General features: G+C 45.7%; 1 long non-coding RNA gene across 2 annotated transcripts; it reads left to right on the forward strand.

The window, feature by feature from the left end:
* Window positions 1-2,827: 2,827 nt before the first annotated feature.
* On the forward strand, window positions 2,828-8,644 carry LOC150002478 (uncharacterized). 2 transcript variants are annotated; one of them, XR_016512612.1, is made up of 3 exons: window positions 2,828-2,938; window positions 6,056-6,174; window positions 8,461-8,644. It is a non-coding gene; the product is annotated as an uncharacterized LOC150002478 (long non-coding RNA). The 2 variants fall into 2 exon arrangements; XR_016512611.1 differs by lacking the exon at window positions 2,828-2,938 and adding an exon at window positions 3,417-3,473.
* The last annotated feature ends 201 nt before the right edge of the window (window positions 8,645-8,845 follow it).

Genomic DNA, 8,845 nt, shown 5'->3' on the forward strand with positions numbered 1-8,845 from the left:
GTGTTCTCCGATAGTGATTTAGGAGTCAGTTTCAACAGAATCACCAGGGTTGATTATAAAATGAGAATTCTAGGGCAGGGCCCCACCCCATGCCTACTGGGTCAGAATTTCTGGGAGGAGCCCCCAAATCATCATTTCTAACATCACCCCAGATAATTAGAATGTATACTAAAATTCAAGACCAGGAAAGGAATGTGTGTAACTAATGTTTCCTAAACCTGATGGAAAAGACAGTTTTCGGAGCCTCGCCCCCAGAAAGGATGATCATATTTTAATCTCTGTGAGATTCTAATGTCTGGAGATCATTCATCCAGACTTTCACCACTTCTATCATTCAGCTGTAAAGGATAGACTGGGGATGACCCAAAACCTGTATTCAGGGGGATGACAACCCAAAACCAACTTAGTTATCACATTTCAACATGAAAGATTATGTAGAAGACACAGATGTCTATTCAGTTAAGAAGAAATGTGAGTCGATAACATGTTGGGATTCCCCACCTTTCCTCGCCTCTTTTGAACTTCTTCCAATCTCCAGCTCAAGGAGAGAAAACTCATAAAAATAACATATTTGCCCAGACCAGTCTGGCTCAATGGGTTGGGCATCATTCTGCAAAGCAAAAAGTCACAGGTTCCATTCCCAGTCAGGGCACAAGCCTGGGCTGGGGGTTCAGTCCCCAGTCGGGGTGTGTAGGAGAGGTAACCAACCGATCCATGTTTCTCTCTCACATCAGTGTTTCTTTCCCTCTCTCCTCTCTCCCTCTCTCTAAAAATAAAAAAATTAAATATTTTAAAAATAAAAAATAAAAATAACATTTATTCAAAAAGAATATATTCACTAATATAGCCATTAGGATTTCATTACATGTATGCATACATATATACACAATTGCATACATGCCTACACTTACACACAAACACAAATATACACGTGTGTATGTATACACACACATATCCATTGAATTTATTCAAGAGTGTTTTTTCAGTGGCTTGATCCCGTGGTATATTGGCTTTTAGCAAGCTGACCCAGAGCCCCTACTGTGATCAAAGGGGATGCCCTGTTCCCTGGATGAACGTTTTTTTTTTGTTTTTTGTTTTTTTGCTTTTGTGTCATTTCTGCCTGTGCACCTAGATTATTTCACTTCGCCCTTCTCCACCGGTGACCTAATGCTGATGAGTACTATTAGACTGGGCAAGTCCTTTCGGTTGCAAGTAACAGAAAAGCAAACTTGCCCAAAAACTAAACGGAAAGCGGGACTCCGTGGGCCCATTAAACCCAGTGGGGGTCAGCACAGGGGTGCACCAGGATGCAGCCCCTCAGAACCTCCCTCTCAGGCCTCTCATCTCGGCTTCTCCCTGCCTGTTGACCTCACCTCCTGCTACAGGTGGGCTTCCCTCAGGCAGGGGAACACGGGCCCCAGCCCCTCAGCCACACGTAGTACTGCGTCATCCCCAGAGAACACAGGGCTCCTGGCTGCCAATGCCACTCAGAAAACCCTCAGGGACGTGTCCTGCTTGTCCTCACTCTGGCACGAGTCCATCTCTGGGCCAGACACTCCTGTCTCTGTCTGAGCTTAACAGAATGTATCCTTACAGATCTTTGAATTCTAGTTGTTGGCTGGAAAGGGAGACACCTTTCAAATGACCTTCCAGAGACCTTAGGGCCTGTCTCGTTTTATTTTTTTAATTTTTTTTATTTTTTCACTGTGTGGTTGCCTCTCACTCGTCCCCCCGACTGGGGACCTGACGTGCAACTTAGTCATGTGCCCTGACTGGGAATCGAACCAGCGACACTTGTCTCGCAGGCCGACGCTCAATCCACTGAGCCACAAAAGCCAGGGCTTGAGCAGGTCTCGTTTTAATGATTAAGCAATAATTACTTTAATGTTGGCAATAAGTTAAATATCTCCATTGATTCTGACTCCATTAATTTGAAATGTATTCTCATGCATGTGTAGTATTGTGATTTGTATTTGCTTAAAAGTTCAAAACAACTTGGGTTTTTTATGCATATTGATATATGATATAAGACTAAAAAATTACACCTTTCATATCGTTGGCTAATAACCGTAGGCATTTTAGTTAATTATACATAATATAATATTTTAAAATAATACATTGTTTCAAGTATTCCATAATTCAGAATTTTCCCTCATCCAAATTCAAATTTTTCCTAAAATCCTAAATCATTCGCAAACATTCCTCTCTTTTTCCATTTCCCCTGCTTTCCTTCCTCGCTCAGCTCCGGCAAAGCCACTCCGTCCGCTGCTCCCGGACGACATGGAACAGAAGCCACTTCCTCAGCGGCCCAGCTAGGTGCCGTGAGGATGCAAGCGTGACCGGGGAGGTGCTCTGCCCAAGGTCTGGGCACAGTTCCCAGCGGGCTTTGTCCCAACAGAGGAACGCCCCAACGGGCCCTTACAAGCCGTCACCGATTCCAGTTTCTAGAAATGAATGTATTTCTGTTACACATTCAAAAAAAAAAAAAAAAAAACTGAGTCGTCAGGGCGTGGGGCAAGCCCTGGCATCACCGAATCTTGGCTCAAGGCAATCAACTCACTTTGAGGAAGGGCGGGGAAGGAATTTGGGGAAACAATTTTTAAAAAGCATCCCATTTCAGGTCCTCGGTCACCCCAGAAATGGGGCTCCTGAACTGAAACTTTGAGGAACAAACGCTGAGCACAACCATGTGACATTCTCTCTCCCTTAGGGATACGTTTTTACGTGATGATCAGAAATCACACATATACGTATGCATTTGCAGACATATTGACATCGGAAGGAACCAGAAGCAGAGCGAGCTGCTTCCCTGGGGACCCATTTTTCTCACTTCTTGTCAGCCCCCCTGTGAGTTTCCTGCCAGGGAGTGACTTCATCGCTGCCTCCTTCCGACAGCACATTAGAAAAGACACTCCACTTGACCCAGTCAGACACACGGGTATGTATGGGGAGGGGGCAGGAGAAGGGGGCGGGGGAGGGCAATATTTCTATAAGCTACCGCGTGCTTTTAATTTATTGCATTTTCAAACATCTAGTCATTTACACAAGGTCAAAAGAAAGAGTAAGCTTTAAAGCCCAAGAAATACAATAAGCCTTCTTGTTTCCAATTGCAATGAATAAATAAAAATAAATATGAATGTCTTTAGCGCCCTGGAGTAAAAGGCTCCTTTACATCCTGTACCTTTCGGTCACACGCCCGGGCCCTGCCACCAGCCCCAGCGTGACCGGAATTAGTAAACGAAGCTGTTGAAAGGAGCAAAGCAAAAAGGCTGAGAAAAGAGGAGCATCTGAGCAGACCCGGCTCCCCGAGGTCCCAGGCCCACCCCAGAGAACTAAAAGACCCTCTCAGTTGGGAGGAGGAGGAGGAAGGTTTGGGAAGGACGCAAGAAGGTTGTGCTGAGCGTGGGAGCCACACTGCCTGCCTGTCCCTTGGCAAGTCTGGGCGGAGGTGGAAGGAGAAGTAAGAGCACACGGTAAAGCCCCCTTGCCAGTTTCCAAATTCAAGATCAGTCAGGGCCTGACCCTCAACTCCTGGAGGAGGCCCAGAGAGACAGCAGCAGGCCCCACAGACGGCTTCTCCCCAGAGTGACCAGGTCGTGGCAGCTGTACAGGGGAAGAGGCAGTCTGAGAATGTGTAGGCATTGGGGGGCAGGGGGTATCAGAACGTGCCGCCCCATCCCCATACAGGGGACTCAGGGGGCAGAGATGCAAAACCACCACTTCCTGACCTCTCTCTGGGGACAGGAAGAGTGCCCGGAAGGATAATCCTGAATGTGACTGAGTTTGTTCTGATGTGACAAAGTTGTAAATCAGTAATGCCCTCTCCAGATTACTGAACAGAGCTGAGTTGATTTATAAACAGCCAGACTGTTTTTTTCTCTATAGTACAACTAAATTCAGGTATCAAAAGAGTTATATTTCTTTTTTTTTTAAGTATATATTATTGATTATGTTGTTACTGTAGTCCCAATTCTTTTCCCTTTGCTCCCCTCTGCCCAGTAAGCCCCTTCCCTCCAGCAATCCCACCCCTCTTAGTTCATGTCCATGGGTCGTGCATATAAGTGCTTTAGCTTCACTCTTTCCTGTATTAGTCTTAACTTTCCTCTCACTATTTTGTACCAATTAATTATCTTTCTTAGTCCCTGCACCATTTCCCCATTTCTCCCCTTTCCCCCTTCCAGCTGATAACCCTCCAAATGATCCACATACCTATGATTCTGTTCCTGTTCTGCTTGTTTGCTTAACTGATTTTTTTTTATTTTTTAGATTCAGTTGTTGATAGTTGTGGGTTTGTTGATCTTTTTCTTAAATAAATCCCTTTAACATTTCATATAATAATGGCTTAGTGATGATGAACTCCTTTAGCTTCACCTTGTCTGGGAAGCACTTCATCTGCCCTTCCATTCTAAATGATAGCTCTGCCGGATAGAGTAGTCTTGGTTGTGGGTCCTTGCTTTTCATCACAGTGAATACTTCTTGCCAGTCCCTTCTTGCCTGCAGTTTCTTTGGAGAAATCAGCTGATAGTCTTATAGGCACCCCTTTGTAGGTAACTCTCTGCTCTTCTCTTGCTGCTTTTAAGATTCTCTCTTAATCTTTACCCTTTGACATTTTAATTATGACATGTCTTGGTGTGGTCCTCTTTGGGTTTAGCTTCTTTGGGACTCTCTGCTTCCTGGACTTGTATGTCTATTTCCTTCACCAAATTTGGGAAGTTTTCCTTCATTACTTTTTCACATAAGCTTTCGATATCTTGCTCTTCCTCTTCGCCTTCTGGCACCCCTATGGTTCAGATTTTGGCATGTTTAAAGTTGTCCCAGAGGTTCCTAAGCGTCTCCTCATGTTTTTTAATTTTTGTTTCCTCATTCTGCACTGGTTGATTGCTTTTTTCTTCCTGATGTTCCAAATGACTAATTTGAACCTAGGTTTCCTTCTCTTCACCATTGGTTTTGTGTGACTTTTCCTTCATTTCATTTAGCATAGTCTTCACTTCTTCCCTTAGGCGTCTGCCATACTTAAGCATATCTGTCAAGCCTGTGAGCATCTTTATCACCAGTGTTTTGAACTCTGTGTCTATTAGGTTGGCTATATCCTCATTGCTTAGTTCTCCCTCTGGAACCTTGATCCGTTCTCTCTTTTGGGCCATACTTCTCTGTCTTCTCATCTTGACAAGCTCCTGTGTTTCTTTGCCTCTGTCTTAGGTAGAGTTATCACACCTGTTACATTTTAAGGAGTGGAGCCTTAGGTATTTTTCAGTACGGTGTGACCCATTTCACCATGCTGGGGTGCTGTATGTAGGGGAAGGGTCTGAGAGGGAACAATGCCGCTTGCCCAGCACTCACCCCTTTTCCAGGAACTTCTCCCACTTCCGCACTGGACTGGAGCCCTCTAGCTGCTGCCCTGGCCATCGTTCCCAGAGTGGGTCGGTCTGCAGATGTTCTAGGACCATGGGGGCCCTTTAAACAAGCAGACTCTGCTGAGAGACCAGCAGTTTCTGCCTCCGCCCCAACCCCCACTGGTTTGCACAGTCAGAAGCAATGAGGCTTGATTTTCCCCGGTGCTGGGACCGTGATCTTCGAGGTCTGGTCTGGTGCTGGGAATGCTCCCCAGGTGTCTCTCCCCACGTTTTTAAATGTTTGACTGCAATTTCCGCTGGCCTGCCGCTGCTGCTGCTGCCGCCGCCACCACACATGTCCTCTCCACCCCGGCTCCACCCCTCCTACCTGTCTGGATGAGTATTTCTTCTTTATATCTTTGTTTGCTGGACTTTCATGCAGCCTGGTTTTCTGGAATTTCTGGTTGTTTCTATTTTTGGGGTAGTTGTATTCCTTCTTAGTTGTGGAGGGAGATGCAGCGTGTCTGTCTAGACCTCCATCTTGGCTGGGAATCAAAACAGTTATGTTTCTCATGTCTGATTTTGGAAATTCATCACATTACTGGCTTCATTTGCTCTACATCGTCAGACACTTCCGTGGACGCTGGTTCCACCTCCGTACATGCAATTCCTTGGAAGTGGACTTTTCCCCACCAACACACCCACTTTCCAATCTCCTCCAGAGGCAGGTGAGGTGGCTGGCTCCTGTTCATGAGAAGCCTCTGATGGCCGCCCCCTCTCCTGTTCTACACATTCCCACAGCACGCAGTCGTCGGAGCACTTACTGCCCGTACGGTTATTGGTGAGTATCTATTTTACTATATGTTTACTATTAGTATTTACCACTGGGACTCTGTGATCCGCCTCTTTCTGAGTCTCCATCTCTGCATCCAGCCTGGTGCCTGTCCCACAGCCTGTGTTCAGCAGAATCTGGTAGATACTCTGCGTACAAACTTGTACCTCCAAACCTCCACCGCTTTACACAGGCTCCTCTGAAAGGCAAGGCTGCATCACCTCTAATCACCAAGAACATTACGATCTAATCTCCGTGGCAGAGACAGTTAATTTGTGGCTAAAGTAAACGGATGGCCCATTCCGCTGTTTCAAAGCGCTACTGCTGGGCACAGGCTTCTGTTGTGAAGCCCCATCTCCATCTCTTGGTGTCTTACCTGATTTTCAAAATCCAGTTCAAAACTTTTGAAATTCTGAATCTTATCCAGGAGAAAACTGAGTTCTACTTGGTCTAGTTCAGTGAGAATACCCGTTTTAAGTGACCTTAACCATTTACTTCTAGCTCTCCCAATTCTGGGCCGACTTGGAGACAAAGTGGGCCAAGAGAGGGAGGGAGAAATAAGAGTTACCTCAACATGCTAGCAAGGTCTTGGGGGCGGGGGTGGGGTGTGGCTAAGGTATGGTAACTGACATGGAGAAATGGCAGTCTCTTGCCTCATGAATTCCTTGCAGGGTGGCTTTAATTGCCAATGGTATTCCATCCCCTTCCTAAAGCAGCAGCTTATGGACTGCCACTTGACTGGTTTCATTAAGTATTTCTCAAAGGCTATCTGGAATGTGTCATACACCCAGTGAAGGAGGAGCAGGGCATGGGGTAAGCTGAGAGCAAAGGCCCAGCCTGGGGAGGGGCAGATGTTCTTGGAGAGGAAGGACGCTTAGAAATGGGAAGGGTGAGCCTTTGTCGGGGATGAGAAAGGACAGAGCTAAATCCTTACCTTTCAGAGGGAAAAGCCATGAGATAACAGCTAGCAAAGAACTCCAAAAGCAGAAATGCACAGGTGATCCCTGGAGAATTGGAAGTCAATTTGAAAATGACAGGGTCAGAAGAGGGGGCCCCTGGGAAGAGGAAGAATGGAAGGACAGGTGGGCTGATGCTTTACATATTGAATCATGTAAAACACTTGGGGAGCTCTGACAAAACTCAAAATAAAAAGAAGGAAATCTGCCTCATAGACCTATGAAGATGTCATGTTGTTAAGCAATCTCCCATTGTTGAAGATTTAAGTTTTTCCTATTTTTCCCCTAATAAAAGATGGCCGTGTTGAACAGCGCCATCCATGGATCTTGGTCTACATTTCTCCTTATCTTCTGAGGACAGATTCCCATTCTGGGGCAGAAGCCAGTAGACTCTGTTAGAAAGGCCACGCCCTCCTAATTAGACCCAACAAAAATGCCTTGAGGACAAAGACCTTTAATCAATAATACTTTTTTTTTAAAGATTTTATTTATTTATTTATAGAGAGAAGGGAAGGGAGGGAGAAAGAGAGGATGAGAACATCAATGTGTGATTGTCTCTTGTGAGCCCCCAACTGGGGACCTGGCCTGCAACCTAGGCATGTGCCCTGACTGGGAATTGAACCGGAGACCCTTTGGTTCACAGGCCGGCACTCAGTCCACTGAGCCACACCAGCCAGGGCTCAGTGATACATTTAATTAGTTTAAGTATATACTCATTTTCATTAGTTAAATCATCCATGTTCATTCATTAGTTTAATATCATGTATGCATCATATGTTTAACTAGCCACCCCTAGCCTCAGGCCCCACAAGAAGGGGAAGGAAGCCGGGGGGATGACAGCCAACGTCAAGGTGTGTCAGCTGTTCTTGGACCTCTGGCCATGCCTGTGGGCCCTGGGTTTGGCTCCAGAGCTGAAGACTCCAGCCACCCTGAGAGCTGACAGAGACTTGCCAGAACTGGGTGGAGAGACCAAAAGCCATTATCGACCACAGGAGCTTGGCACCCAAAGCCAGACCTGTGCTCAAACTCCCCTGCTCCCGTGCCCGTATGTGTAACACTGGTCCAGAAGGTCTAAGTGCTTGAAAGCTCTGGGTACATGACATCCAACCACTTTCCAAAACCCTCTATAAACTTGTGCTCCACCAATGATTCAAAGAACAACATGAACCTCTGGGCTCCTGCAAGCTCATTTACCATTAACGGGCCTTTTCTAAATGGGTTTTGTACCACTGCGGCCGCTACCTTGGGCCGCGTAGGAGCTATAAATTAGGAAACAGACATACCCCTTCTGCTCCTGTTCTTGTTGGAATTTCTCTGGTCCCTGCGATTGAATCAACAGCTGCTGGCACCCAGGGGCCCCTAACCACCTGAAAGTGACTAGTCCAAATGGGGAGGCGCTACAGCTGGAAAGTACACCCCGAGTTTCAGACTTCATGCAAGAAAAGAATGTAAAGTAACTAAATATTTTTATATCAGTTACATGCTGAAGCGATTGTGTGTTGGATATATTGGATTAAACCAAGATACACATATTTAAATTAATTTTGCTTGTTTGTTTCATTTATTTTAATGTGGCCACTGGAAAACTTAACATGACTTTTGTGCTTTGCATTATTATTTTTTTAATTGAACCGTATTATTCTATAGAGGCGCATTTTTCTATAAAAAGTGTTATTCTGGAGAACTGCAGGCCCATTTCCACTTCAAAGCTGGTTTCCTACTCT

The sequence above is a fragment of the Furipterus horrens genome, unplaced genomic scaffold (assembly GCF_987537825.1).
Source record: "Furipterus horrens unplaced genomic scaffold, mFurHor1.1.pri manual_scaffold_8, whole genome shotgun sequence".
Lineage (NCBI taxonomy): Eukaryota > Metazoa > Chordata > Mammalia > Chiroptera > Furipteridae > Furipterus > Furipterus horrens.